Raw genomic sequence first — 15,378 nt, forward strand, 5'->3', positions numbered from 1 at the left:
TTCCTCCCTTCTCAACTATTGGGGGGGAAGTGGGGGGGGCGGAGTGAAGAGAAGAGGGGGAAATTACTTCCGGGTCAGTGAGAAACCGGGCGGGAGGGGGCGTCGTCAGTGTCCCTTTCTCTTCCCTTTCGGGGCGCTGCTGTTTGTGAGACTAGCTTCTAGGATCTTGGGCTTCCGCTGGTAGCCACTGTCGTTCCCTCCGCTTTCAGAGGGACCTCTTATCTGGGGAAGAGGAGGAGGGACACACATAGGGTGGATCTATGGTGCGCAGACGAGCGGTGCGGAGTCTGCAGCGATCCCAAGGACGGGCGGGAGTAGCGGAAGAGTTGTGAATGTTATTGGTTGACAGGAATGGTGGGCGGGGCGTAGCCCGAGTAGCCCAGTTTATTGGTGGAATTTGGGCTTCGTTCCCCCATTACCGCCACGTAGGCGCTTCTCAGACCTTTGGGGCCGGTAGTTTGCTTATGAAGTCCTGGAAACCAACGGATTAAAAGGACCGTTAAAGGTGTGTGAAGGAAGAACTCAGCTAGAGCTAGTCCGTTGTATCATCGATTTCCTTATTTCTACCGTGGCCGGACTGTAGTATGGAGGAATTTGAGATTGCTGGGGGCAACGGCAGATGGTAGAAATCACACAGGGTGGAAACGGGCAAATCTAAGTTGGCTTCCGCCAAAACGGCTTGAACAGAGTCCCCGCGGTTCACCGTCTGCACCAGTTACGAAAGCGATGACGTCTGTGTGTTGTTAATGAAGTTCTTGAACTGAGTGGGTAGAAATGCGAAGACCCAGAGGTCCCACCTGCTTTCAGCTTTCCTGTACATATTTGTGCCTTGTGCTGGATTTTTCCTGACATCCCAGCCCACGTCTCGATCCCTGGATCACCCGCGCCCTCCGCAGTGCTCTGATCCGCCCACCGCCTTGCGAGTTTTGCATTAGCTGTCTTCAGCCTTCTTGCTTCATTCCCAAAACGAAAGTTCAATTCATAGCTATCATATATCGAGTAGCTTTTTGTCAAGTCCTTTCCCCATGCTCTGCACCAGACGTCTTAAAATACAAGAATTTCCCTTGCAAGGAATTGTTCGGATTTCATAGTATTTTCAGTAAGAAAAGACTAGTATTAATAGAGAATGAATCCAGAGCTGTGGCTCCGCTTATCAAGTATACTGGTCTGCAGCCCCTTATATTAAAAATTTACAAAGGTTCATTTTGCTTTTGGGCGCAACAGGATTTTCAGCATCACAGTAGAACTACATAATAACTGAAAGATAGTTTATTTTAAATAGTTTATTAAAAATAGTTTGTTTAAAATAAAAATTTATTTATTTAAAGTAGACATTAAATTAGAATGGCCCAATTCGAAGGTTTCGGTATCGTTGCTTTTTTTTCTGCTTCATGTAGGTTCCTATTAGTAAACTGCTTTCAGGTAATAGGGTTCCTCAGCAACAGACTCAAAAGGTGAGTTAAAAATAATAGCAACAGAACTGAGTTGATCAAATAGGGATTGTTGCAGGCAGTCGTCTTTTCTTCCTTCCTGATTCCCAGCCCTCAGAGGAAAGTCTTCTGGCCCTTAATGCAATTTCTCCCTTGCTGTTTTAGAATAGAGTTAGGATATTTCTTCACCGCAGTTATTTTTCTGCAGCCTCAGGAGATTGTAGAATGCTAGTAAGTACTATTGGTAAGAAATAAGTTATTTGAAGTTTAAAAAAAAAACTTATCAGAATAGATAACGTTGTTATGGTTGCAATCCAAAAGTTACAAAGTTACAAAGTGTTTACTGTGAAAAATCACCGTATCCCTAGCTACCCAGTTCCCCTCTCCAAAGGTGATCAGTGTTAGAATTTTTTGAAACACTTTAATTAATATTTATCTAAAAGGCTGCTTTTATTGGTTTTAAGATTGGCATCAGTAAATGAATTTGTTCTTGTTACTTTTGTGATTTGTTGAACATAACATTTTCATTCCCTAGCCTATTCATCTCTTTTCTCCCATTTTTTCCATCATTTCCTTATTGATTATAGTGTAGAACTGAGTAAGAATGTCATTAGTTCTATGACCTTGCTGACCTAAGGCATAAATTTCTGAGCTGTGAAATAGTGAAAACATTCCTCTCACACCTATATGTGAAAGATTTAATTAGATAACATTTAATTTCTTTTTAGTATATTGTTTGTTACAAAATAGCATACATTCATTACTTAGCTTTCTGTTTTTCTTAAATTTAAAGGAGAGAAGTACAATTGTCTCTAAGAAAATTGAAGTTTTGTATTTGTGAGCATAAAACATTTTGTTTTTCCTGCTAGATTAACGGAATTCAATACATTTCTTCACCTCTTCTGTGGTCTATCTTGGGAGTCAGTTGAAATGAGGTAGAACATAATGGACTGGTATGCAAGAGATCTGAGTTCTTATTCTAGATTTTAATATTAACAAGCCATGTGTGTGACTGTGGGCACCAATGTGACCAGTGGATTAGATGATTTCTAAGTCTCCTCCTAGCTATGAAATTGTATGATTCTAGCCCCTCAATTGTTTGCTACATGAAAGCCTTTCTTGTTGGTAGAGTTGGTAGATAGCTGCTTGATTGGTGCTCAAGGCTTCCAGTGAGTCCGTAAACATACTAAGCACATACACAGTTTGATTCTCTTTCAATTTTTCCTTAGGTTTCCACTCTGTTTTTCTTCACTACAAAATACTGAGAAGAATTGTTTATGCCTGTTATCTATGCTTATCATCCATTTCATCCAAAATCTCTTATAATCTGGTTTCTAATTTTGTTACTAGTCTGAAAGTACTTTAAAGGTCACTTAATTCATTGTTTGTTTTTGACTTTTATTTGATTTTACTGAAGCATTTGGTATCATTGGTCTTTCCCTTCTTGATACATGGTTTTCCCTGGCTTTCAGGAGACTAAGTTCTCCTGGTTCTTCTACTCACTGACCAATTTCCAGATAAATGCTGTCCAATAGTACTTTCTGTGATGTTGGAAGTGTTTTTTTTTTTAAGCTGTGATATCCAATATGATTTGTTATCTGTTGATGTCCAATAGCCATGTGTAGCTATTGAGCACTTGGAGATACATCTAGTGTGACTAAATATTTTGTTTTCATTTTAATAGACTTAAATTACTTTGTGTGACTAATGATTACCATATTGGACAGCACAGCTCCAGATTTTCCTCAAATATAGTAATCTGAAAGAATTTGTGTTCTTTGTCTGCAATCTCTCCATTAGTAACCAAAGTATGTCTCATTGCTTCAAGTACCATTTCCCTGAAGATCATCAATATCTAAGTATTTCTTACTATGATATATATCTGTTCACCCCCTAGCCCTATAATTTCCTACTATTTTCTGAGCATCTTTGCCTGGATGCCCCATTTTAAAGAATATAACTCATCATCTTCCCTCCTCAGTCCTTCCCTTTGTAAATCCCCTTTTTCTCACAATGTCACTGTTAACCTTCCTAGCTTACACTTTTGTGTAAGTGTAAAAGTGTAAGTGAAAGCTTACACTTTTTGGACCTTTCTCTTTTACAACTCTACTTACCTAGCAGAAGTGAATGTACCAATATATGCATATGTAAACACAAAATCTTCTGTGAAGTCTTACTGATTCACTTGTAATATATATATTTTTTCCTTTTCATGCCCCCTGCCACCTCCCCATTCAAATACATGAAAACACTTAGAAGTGTGTCTGGCATAGAATAGATGCTGAATAAATAGTTGTTTCTTCTCTTTTTTCTTTTCTCTATTTTCTTTATCTTTTCTCAATGCTGTATCAGCTTCCCAGCTTCCAGTACCTTTCTTCTATGTGTCATTCTGCACTTAGATACTAGATTACTCTTCCCAATGCATAATCCCAGTTTCATTCTTGAGCTCAAAAACTGTTAGACCCTCTTCACTTCCTATGAGGTTAAATGTCTGGCCATCCCCTCCTCCTATACACTTCTTCTATTTCTATAGTCCACATTGATAGCACTTGGCAGTGTTTAAAATTATTTAGGGGACCCGTCACAGGATATAAACTCTATGCAGACAGAAACTTTGTTTGTCTTATACTCCCAGCGCCCAGAAGTTAGTCCTTGTAATAGTTAATTTCATGTGTTGACTAGGCCACATGTGCCCAGATATTTGGTCAAAAATTGTTCTGCGTGTGTCTGTGAGGCTGTTTTTTCGATGAGATGAACATCTGAATCAATAGACTGAGTAAAGCCCAAATCAGTAGAAGACTTGAAAAGAATAAAAAGGCTCACTTTCCCTCAGTTAGAGCGATGTTCCACAGCTTGACTACCTTGAGCTGGATCATTGGTTTTTTCATACCTTTGGAATTGTACTAAAGCATGGGCTCTTGGGTCTTGCTTGAGCTTGCCAGCTTTCAGACTGGAATTTGCACCGTCAGCTCCCTCAGTTCTCTCTCAACTGCAGATCTTGGGACTTCTCAACCTCCATAATTGCATTAGTCCATTCCTTTATAGTAAATCTTAAAAATATGTATGTCTAGTAGTTTCTGGTTTTGCCTCTCTGGAGCATGCTAAGTAATACAGATTTTAGTACTAGGAGTGGAGTGCTGCCTCTAGAAGATACTTAAAAATGTGGAAGTGGCTTTGGGCTCATGATAGGTAGAGGCTGAAAGAGTTTTGAGTTGTGTGCTAGAAAAAGCTGAGATTTCCATGAAGGAACTGTTGGTAGACATAAGGACATTAAAGGCAATTGTGCTGAGGGCTCAGAAAGAAAAAATGAGCGATGGAGACAAAGCTTTCATTTTCTTACATAAATATATAATCATGAACAGAATGTTGGTAAAAATATGGATATTAAAGGCTATTTCAGTGAAATCTCAGAGGAAATGAGGAAAGGTCTGTTGGAAACTGGAAGAAAGTTATTTTTCTTATAAAGTGCCAAAGAACTCGGCTGCGTTTTGTCCTAGTATCTTGTAGAAGGTAGAACTTATGAATGATGAAAATGGATATTTAAGAGATATCTAAGCAAAGTATTGAAAGTTCTTCCCATTGCTTATAGTAGAATGGAAGAGGAAGCAGATGAGTTAAAGATGGAACTGTTAGGTGAAAAGGAATAAAAACTTGGAGATTGGAAAATTCTTTGTCCATATTGCAGAAAACAATAAAGCTTGTTCTCAAGAGAACATTAATGGTATAGCTGAACAACGATTTGATAGATCTTGATGGAACTCATGGGCTTCATCAGCCATCTCAGCAGAGGCTAGAAATAGAGATAGGATGATACCAGAAGAAGAAACACTGCCAGCTGGGACTGAAGAAACAACAAAAAAAATGTAATGGCACTGACTGTATTAAATTTTGAACGTGTTTGGGACCCCTTACCCCTTCTTTCATATTTTTCCCTTTTGGAATGGAAATGTCTATAATTAAGTCTGTCACATTGTTGTATTTTAGAAGCAAATAGCATGTTTGATTTCATAGATTCACAGCTGGACAGGAATTTTGCTTCAGGATAAATCATATCTCAAGTCTCACCCATACTTGATTTGTATGATATTGAAATGAGACTTTGGACTTTAGATTTTAGAGTAGGTGCTGGAATGAGTTAAGACTTTGGGGGCTGCTGGGATGAAATGAACTTGTTTTACGTGTATGGGCATGAATTTGGGGGAGACTGCGGTGTCACTCACTATACCAAAATCTGTATTAGCCTCTTAGGGCTGCTATAGCCAAATACCACAGACTGTGTGGCTTGAACAATGAAAATTTATTTCTCACAGTTCTGGAAGCTGGGAAGTCCAAGATCAAAGTTCTAGTCAATGTGGTTTCTAGTGAGAGCTCTATTCCTGGCTTTCAGATGGCCACCTTCTCCTTGTGTCCTCACATGATTTCTCTCTCTTTGTGTCTCTATCTCTCTTTTTGTGGTAACTAGGGGAGAGAGAGAGAGCGCTCATGCACACAAACTCTTTAGAAGATGCATCTTCTTCGAAAGGCACTAATCCCATGGGACCAGGGTCCCACCCTCATGATCTAATTTAACCCTAATTACATCCCAAAGGCTCTATCTCCAGACACCATCACATTAGGAGCTAGGAATTCAACCTAAGAATTTGATGTTTGTGGGGGAGACACAAACATTCAGTCCAAAGCATATAGTAAGCATGCAATAGATATTGTTTTTACGTAATTGATATTGAAGGGTATCAAAGATGGAAAAAATGACATATTGGATGAGATAGCTAGAATCCTCATTTACTTAAAGCAAAACTGAGTGTCCACTATATTATGAGCTTTCCTTTAAACTCCCCAAATACTTTTCTGGAACTTTCTTAAAACATGGCCCTTTTTACCTTGGTTTACAGAATTATACTTGTCCTGCCTCATCTGTTAGACCATAAGCATCCCAAGTCAGAAGCTATGTCCAATACTTAACATTTTACCTTTTATGGTGCCTAACATAGTGTCTCTAGTAAAGCTATATGTCAGAGCAAAGGGCTATGTTTTTTCTTTCTGCATTGGGCCTATACAACAGTATAAATATTTTCCTCACAACTCCCACATTGCCATAATTATTTGTTATCATGTGCCACCCATACTCAGTTCTGAGTCCTTGAGCGGTGAGAATCATGTTCTAGTCATCTTTGTGCTCCCATATCTATTGCAAGGCTGGGCACACAATAATTGTTAACTTATTTATCCATGCAACATAATACCTGAAATGTCAGTGCGGAGTAAAGAGTTGATAAAGTGTTTATTGACCAATTCCCTGACTGCTACTTCATTTCCATTCCTGTTGCCAATATTGAACAATCTGGTGCCACCATTGCTGTCCAACACCTACATCAGCTAAGAAACCAACTCGAGTGCTGCCACTGCTGCCACCGCCAGGAATAGTCTGCTTCCATTACCACCATCATCCTATCTACTGGTTTCCAGTCCCTAGTATGCTGTAGTTAGTTACCCCCTGCACCACTGCAGCTTCTTCCCCATTCCATTGGGGTCTGATTGGTTTGTCCTTCATACCCCACTTATGATATATAGTCTGTGCTTCCTCTGAGGCCTCATGCTGTTAATTTTCCCCCAGTTTTTCTCCTGATGGTTTCTGCCTTGTTCAACTTCCGTCAAAGCATTAGTTGAGTGGGTGGCGCTTCTTTGTTTTTCAGGGGAAATGTCACTTGATGATTCAATCAAGTGGCTGTTCTTTTTGCTGTCAGAAGGAGCCTCTGCATTTATCTTCAGGGAACAATCTACAGTCAACCTAGCTCCTTCTCCTTAGCTGTGACTGATGGCGCATATGTATACTTTAGGCACTCACTTTCCACCTTTCTGCCCACTCACAGATTTGTAAGATCTATCTCATCAATTCTCATCAACTTAGCTCATTACCACCCACAAGAGTTTATGTCATTTGCAAATGTAGAAATGTTGCCTGCTTATACTTCTAAAGATAATTACATATAGATTACTTGCATTGCGCCCCTGGAGCAAGTGGGGGCTGAGATCCAACCTGTACTTTACTCCTCACAGTCTGGTATCAGGCTATGCCTGCCTAGAGAAAGGTGTTCCATCATCTGAATTGCATGAAGATACTGGTCCATCACTAAATGATGGGCCTGCAGTGGAGTAGCCACCAATAAAGAGTGCCAGTGACTAATTCATTCCTGTTGGACTAGGAGTGTTGGTTATGCAGACTTGATCTTAGCATTGATCTAGCACTGAACCTGAAGTCCTCTAGGCTATTCTCCCCTATCTTTACCTTTTGTTGTTTTTCTGAATCAGTGAAAACTAGCCTCAAATCCAACAATGAGGAGGAGACTTAATTTTGTTAAATTATGTAAAAAAGTAAACCCATAAAAAGTAGTTTTTGTGCTTAGGTTCCTGTTATTTATTGCTGCTTAACACACTATCCCAATGGCAGTGGCTCAAAGCAACTTAGTGGCTTAAAACAGCTATTTTATTACATCTTAAAGGTTTATTGCTCAGGAATTTGCCCAGGCTTGATTGACTCCTGTCTTGGTGTCAACAGTTTATTCTTCTGTCAAATGGACTGGTCTGGAGAGTTTAAGACAGCTTCACTCAGGGTCTCACACCTTGGTGCAAAGGGCTTGAAGACTAGACTGATTTGAGACTATACAGGGGGACAACTTCTTGTGGCCTTTCCAGCATGGAAATCAGGGCAGTCAGACTCATGTGACAGCTAAGGGTTCCTAGAGTGTCCCAGGACCCCTAAGCAGAAGCGCATAACTTTCTAAAACATCGCTCTGACACCTTCTATGGCCCAGGTATGTTACTAAGGCCAGAACAGATTCATGGGAAGGCGAATTAGACTCCAACTCTCAATGGGAGAAGTAGCAAAAAAGTTGCAATTCTTTTTAATCTACCACCATCTTCTGCTAAGATTTAACCAGTGTCACAGTCTTGCCCTATTTGCCTATGACACAGTTAGAAAAACATTTTTATTATAGAACTTTGATAAAGATAATCTGGAAATCTAAATAAATAATCATACCTAATAGTGAAATGTTAGTACTTTTCTCTTTAAAGCCAAGAACCAGTCAGGGATTCTGGGTTCTGTTATATAGTACTGAAGGTGTTAGCCAAAATAATAAGACAAAAAAGGAAACAAAGGGAGATTGGAAAGAAAGAAGTAACTTTTCATTACTTATAGATAATATGGTTGTCTCCATAGAAAATTTTTTAAAAGCATAATATACTACAACTAATAATTTAGCAATGTTGCTGGATAAAAGATTAATGCTATTCTCAAATTGGTCCCTTATGTTTTCCCAAGTATTGGCTATTTTGTGGTTCTCCTGTTCTCAGGTCTGGCAGTTGCTTTGTTGTTTTCTTTTCCTCCTTCATGAACAACTATCCCAGGTCTTAGCTGTTGGAAGTTTGTCCCCACACTCTCCACTTGGGAGTGAAGTACATCTTGTCACCAGTATTTGCTGTAGAGTTGTCCATGGATATTTTCCTCTACAATTGCTCTATTGGTTTTTATGTGGGGATTCAGAGAGGTTGAAAAGCTATGCTGTCCTCATTATTATCTTCCCAGAATACCTCTAGATCAACAGCACTTTAATCTTGTAGCTACTCATTTAGAGAAGTTTCTTTTTCTTGCTACTAGACATTTTTCTTTTTACCTTTATTATGAAATAATTATAGTTTCACAGGAAGTTGCAAATAAATGCACATAGGGGTCTCATACCTTTCACGCCACTTTTCACATACTGACAATTATAGGACAATATTAAAACCAGGAAATTGAAATTGATACAATCCACAAAATTTATTCAGCTTTCATCAGCTATGCACGCACTTGTTGTATGTGGGAGTTACAGTTCTGCACAGTTTTAACATGTGTCATGTAACTACCACTGCAATAAAAATGTAGAACTATTCCATCATCCCAACTCCCTCATGTTGAACTTTTATAGCCCAAACCCCCGGCTCCCAATCCTTAACCCTTGGCAATCACTAATCTGTTCTTCATCTCTGTGACTGTTATTTCACGTATGCTATATAAATAAAATTATATAGTATGTATTCTTTTGAGACTAAACTTTTTCACTCAGCATAATTCTCTTGAAAGCAATCTAAATTGTTGTGTATATCAAATCTGCACATTCATATGTAGGTTTTTGCATGAATATAGGTTTTAATTTCTCTAAGATAAATACCCAAGAGTGCCATTGGGGATCATATAGTAGTTGCATTTTTAGTTTTAAAATAAAGTGGTAAACTATTTTCCAAAGTGGCTGTACCATTTTTAAAAAAGATTTTATTTATTTATTTGACAGACAGGGATCATAAGTAGTCAGAGAGTCAGGCAGAGAGAGGGAGAGGAGAAAGCAGGCTCCCTGCTGAGGAGAGATCCTGATGTGGGGCTCAATCCCAGGACCCTGGGATCATGACCTGAGCCGAAGGCAGAGGCTTTAACCCACCCAGCCACCCAGGCGCCTCTGGCTATACCATTTTTATGTCCCATCAGCACCATAATAAGAAGGATTTAACTTCTCTGCTTCTTCTCCAACATTTGGTGTTGACACTATTTTAAAATTTTTTATCCATTCTGATAGGTGTTTATAGTGCTAACTGCTTTTGGTTTTAATTTTCATTGACCTGAGGGGTAATGATGTTGACACCTTTCCATGTGCTTACTTGGTGTCTGTTTTTTTCAATGTAATGTCTTTAATGTCTTTTGCTCATTTCCTAATTGGGTTCTTTGTTCTTTTAGTGTCAAATTTTGAAAGCTATTTATATGTTCTAGAAACTAGTTGGATATGTTGGCAAATGCAAATATTTTCTCCTAGTCTTCACCTTGTCTTTTCATTTTCTTCACAGGGTCATTTAAAGGGCAAACGATTTTAAAATGATGAGATCTAATTAATCCATTTTTCTCTTTATGAATTACACATCTAGTGTGAAATCTAAGAAATCTTTGCTTTGTTCCTTTAAAAAAATTTTTTTTAAAGATTTTATTTTTAAGTAATCTCTCTTCTATACCCAGTATGGGGCTTGAACTCACAACCCTGGGATCAAGAATCACAGTCTCCACCAAATGAGCCAGTTAGGCACCCCTTTGCCGAGTTCCTGATCTCAAACATTTTCTCCATTTTTTCCCTAAAAGTTTTATAGCTTCATAATTTATGTTTGAGTTTGTGATCCACTGTGAGTTAATTTTTGGTATTGGGTATGAGATGTAGGTCAAGATTCATTTTTTTACTTTTTTTTTTTTTTTAAAACATGGTGAACCAGATGTACACGCCCTGCTGGATAGCTGCTGCAAGATTCACTTTTTAAAACTGTGAATGTCTAATTGTTCCAGCACCATTTGTTGAATAGGTTTTCCTTACTCCACTTTCCTTACTTGAATTGCCTTTTCACTTTTTCAAAATTTAGTTTAGATGTCTGTGTCTGTATCTTTTCCTGGATTCTCTATTCTGGTCCATTGTTCTATGTGTATTTCTATCAACACTACACTGTCTCTATTATTGTAGCTATACAGTAAGCCTTAACATTGAATAGCATGGTTCTCCCAATGTTTACTCCTTATTTTCAGAATTGTTTTAACTATTTCATGTCCTTTGAATTTCTATCAATTTTAGAATAAGCTTTTCCATGTCTGCAAACACCTGGATAGGAATTTGTATTAAACCTAGAGTTCAGTATGGGGAGAATTGACATCTTTGCTTCATGACTTACTCATGAATAAGCCTTTCCATTTCTTTATTCTTCTTTGATTTCTTTCAACAGCCTTTTGTTATTTTCAGAATACAGATTCTGTACATGTTTTCTTAGATTTGTATCTAAGTATTTCACTTTCTTTAGGGGGCAATTATAAATGGTATTGTGATTTGAATTTTGATTTCCACATATTCATTTTTAGTATGTAGAAATGAAATTAAGTTTTCTTTGTATTGAACCTGTATCTTGGGACATTACTGACACTCACTTAAAGGTTCTGAGAGTGGTTTTATAAATCCCTTTGGGTTTTATCTAGATACAGTCATTATCTGCAAATAGAGACAATTTTCTTTCTTTCTTTAAAATGTGTATGCCTTCCCTCACACCCCTCCCATTTTCTTCCATTATTGCACTGGCTAGAACTTCTAGCACTGTGTTGAATCAGAGTGGTAAGAATGGGCATTCTTGCCTTTTTCCTGATCTCATCGGGAAAGCTTTCTGCCTTTCAGCATTAGGTATGACGTACAGGAGTCATTTTAAAATAACATCTTTTCATGATTATAAAAGTGCTGCATGATCACTTACAGAATGTAGAGAAAAATAGAAAGAACAAAAAGAAATTATCTGAAATCCCATGATTCATAGTTGATATTTGAGATCATGCTAGTATAAACTATTAGGGTTCTCCAGAGAAATAGAATCAATAGGGTCTCTCTCTCTCTCTCTCTCTCTGTGTGTGTGTGTGTGTTGGTGTGTGTCATGTAGAAAGAGAGAGGACAAGATTTATTTTAAGGAATTGATTCACATGATTATGGAGGCTGATACGTCCAAAATCTACAGGGCGAGTCAGGAAGCTGGAGACCCAGGGGAAGCAATATTGCACTTGAAGTCCAAAGGCAGTCTGTTAGTAGAATTCTCTTGCTTGGGGTAGGTCAATCTTCAATCTTATTTTCTATTCAAACTATTTAGTTAAATGAGGCCCACCCACATTATAGAGAGCAATCTGCTTTACTCAGAATCCACCAATTGAAATACAAATCTCATCCAGAAATCTTGCCATTTGTGACAACATGGGCAGACCTAGAGGGTATTATGCTGAGTGAAATAAGTCAGACTGAGAAAGGCAAATACCACGTGATTTCGCTTATATGTGGAATCTACCAAATAAATGAATAAGCAAACAAAAAGCAGAATCAGACTTACAGGAAAAGATGCCAAACTGATGGTTGCCAAAGGGATAAGCCAAATGGATGAGGGGGAGTGGGAGATATAGGCTTCCAGTTATGAAATGAACAAGTCATGGGAATAGGAAGTATAATATAGGGAATACAGTCAATGATATTGTAAGAACATCGTATGGTGACAGATGGTAGCTACACTTGTAGTGAGCATAGCATAACATATAGAGATGTTAAATCACTATATTGTACACCTGAAACTAATATACCATTATGGGTCAACTAGACTCAAATGAAAAAATTTTTTTAAATTTGACTTGCCACAAATAAATAACAATTTATACTTAAAGAATTTGTAAATCTCATTCACAAATGCTCTCATGGAAATCCAGAATAATGTTTGACTAAATAGCAAGGCACCATGGCCCAGTCAAGTTGACAAATAAAATTAACTATCACGGTGTATTATATTTTGATTTTGTCACCAAAGATTTTATTTTGAGAAGTTTCCTTTGTCATTAAATCCCTTGATTTTTTTTATGATTGCATAGAATTCTGTTGTATGAAGGTGCCTTAATTTATTAGCATGGTCTCCAATTGTGCTTTTAAGATGTTTCCACATTTCTATTTTATTTTATTAAAATATTTTATTTATTTATTTATTTATTTATTTGGGAGAGAGTGTGTGTACGCGGGGAGGAGGGACAGAGAGAGAGGGAGAGGGACAAGCAGAGTCCAGACTCTGTGCTGAGCATAGGGCAGATGGGGGCCTTGATCCCACAATCCCAAGATCATGACCTGAGTTGAAACCAAGAGTGGAACACCTAACTGAGCCACCCAGGCACCCCACATTTTTGCTATTTTTAATAATGTTATGATGAACAAATATCCTCTGCATACCTCTGATTATATACTTACAATACCAAGAAGAGAAATTTCTGGGCCAAGGAACATGAATATTTAAAACAAATCTTCTTAATAAACTCGCTGTATTTCTTTCCAGAAAGACCACATTTATACTAAGAGCATATGGCATTTGGTCCTCAGAACAGATCATTCTGGAGCTTTGTTAAAGTTTTTATTTATAACAGTGTGAAAATTACCCATTGTTTATTTTTATTTTTTTTAAGGATTATTTCTTTGAGAGAGAGAAGGTGAAGAAAGAGGGGGAGGGACAGAGGGAGAGGGAGAGAAAGAATCTTAAGCAGGCTCCCTGCTGAGTGACGAGCTGCACCTGGGTGGGGGACACGTAGGGCGCAGGGGTGGTTAATCTCACAACCTGAGATCATGAGCTGAGCCGAAATCCAGAGTCTGATGCCCATCCAACTAAGCCACCCGGCCACCCCTGCTCATTGTTTATTGACTCAAACTTAAATCATTCCAATTTCTTTTTCTAAATGTCATATTTTGTCACAGTTTCCTTTAAATGTTTGGTAATCCACTCTGTTATAGTACATGGCAAAATTTTGCCCCTCTTAGAAATGAGACTCATAGGATTCTTTAATTCTCTCAATTCTTTTCTGGGGCACTTCTTATGGGGAGGCTTGTAGACTCAAACTAAAAAAAAAGTGCTGAGACATTACCCTTAGATTCTGTGAAATTGTAGTTAGTAACTGGGAGGAAGCCTTTTCTGAAGTATAACACATTGATGAGCTAAACTGGTAAAGTTTTTTTTTTTTTTTCCAGAGTGGTAAATTTTAACAAATAGTGTATTCAATCTGTTTTAGAATAATAGCTGCCCAGGGATCAAGGAGTCCTTGAGAGGCCATATAAGGCATAACGCTGCTGGAGGCAAAGCTGCATAGATTCCATCTCTGACAGATGAGAATCAATACTCTGCTTCAAAGTCTCTTGTGGAAGAGATGATATATTGTCTTATAAAAACCTATTCCAACATCTGACGACTTTGACTATTGTCAAGCCTACCATTGGCCCAAATGCTGCAGAACTTGATGTTGCTTACTGCCAAAGTAACTAGATATTATGTAACCAACAGGCAGACCTCTGAAAACAAAACCCCCCAGATATTTTTTTACATCAACAGTACCTTCATAATATAAACGGTATAGCTTTTTAGAATAAGAAGTGATGATGAGGTATGCTCAAGTAATACATACTTTCAGACACTTAAACACCAAGCAACAGAGTGGCAAACTTCACAGTGTAACTTGATAACAGTCATGGAAATGGATGACTGGGTTTTAACATATTACCTATAAAAGAACATTCTGACAATCAGGACATTAAATTAACAGCTCACAGTTTCAAGTATTCAAGCACTGCTTTTTGGCAGGTAAAAACCGTGTAAAAACCACTGACATATTTTGACTGTATATAAATACATAAAGATGCCCCAGATTAGTTTTTCTGTACATAGCATTTCTTTTCTGGAATGAGAGTGTCTTAGGCAAACTTGAAAATAGTGTGGGAAAAATTCTTCCCTTTAACTAGCAAGAAAAAAAATGAACTAAAAAAATAAATTACTGTAACAATACGGGCTATGGAGAATGAACTAAGTAAAAGGAATGCATTGAAATAACTAATGGGAGTTAAATAAATGAAAGAGACAATGAAATAAAGAGAAAATCATTTTCCCTCCAGGATTACAGTCTCCTGAAGCAGGGAATGTGAAAGAGGACATTGAAAAGCCACTTCATTTATACACAGCCGAAGGATTACTTTCACTGATTACCAGAGCATCCGTGATGTCTGACTTTATGAGAACATGAGCTCTACAAGCTTCCTACCCTCTGAGAGAAGGTAATTCCTTTCACATTGAGCATGATAAGAAAATACACAGGCAAGCTCTTTAGAAAACGACAGCTGTCTCAAGCCACTTGACACTTTTGACACCATGGGCTTGGCAAGGTAGAGCATTGGAGCAGGGTCAAAAGGGCAACTCCCTTTGGTCCTCTGCCCCTGGCAGCATCTTTTCAGGGCAGGTGTCCAGAGCAGGGCAGGCTCATGGTGACTGGGGTGGGGCAGATTGGCCTCCTCTTGTGTGAGGGCTCCAGAAACAGGCCTAGAAGAGCAGTTCTCCAGCTGCCAAAAAT

General features: G+C 38.2%; 1 protein-coding gene across 3 annotated transcripts in view; it reads left to right on the plus strand.

Annotated features, from left to right (window-relative positions):
* The first annotated feature begins 430 nt into the window (after nucleotides 1-430).
* Nucleotides 431-15,378, plus strand: part of LNP1 (leukemia NUP98 fusion partner 1) — a 34,556-nt gene continuing 19,608 nt past the window's right edge. For 2 of the 3 annotated variants that reach the window (XM_044251220.1, XM_044251225.1), the window contains exons 1-2: nucleotides 437-505; nucleotides 14,927-15,085. The gene's annotated coding sequence lies outside the window, so the exon portion shown is untranslated. Of the gene's footprint in view, nucleotides 1,455-14,926; nucleotides 15,086-15,378 lie in introns of all 3 variants that reach the window. The other variant, XM_044251221.1, reaches the window with a different exon arrangement.

Source organism: Neovison vison, chromosome 6 (genome assembly GCF_020171115.1).
Source record: "Neovison vison isolate M4711 chromosome 6, ASM_NN_V1, whole genome shotgun sequence".
Lineage (NCBI taxonomy): Eukaryota > Metazoa > Chordata > Mammalia > Carnivora > Mustelidae > Neogale > Neogale vison.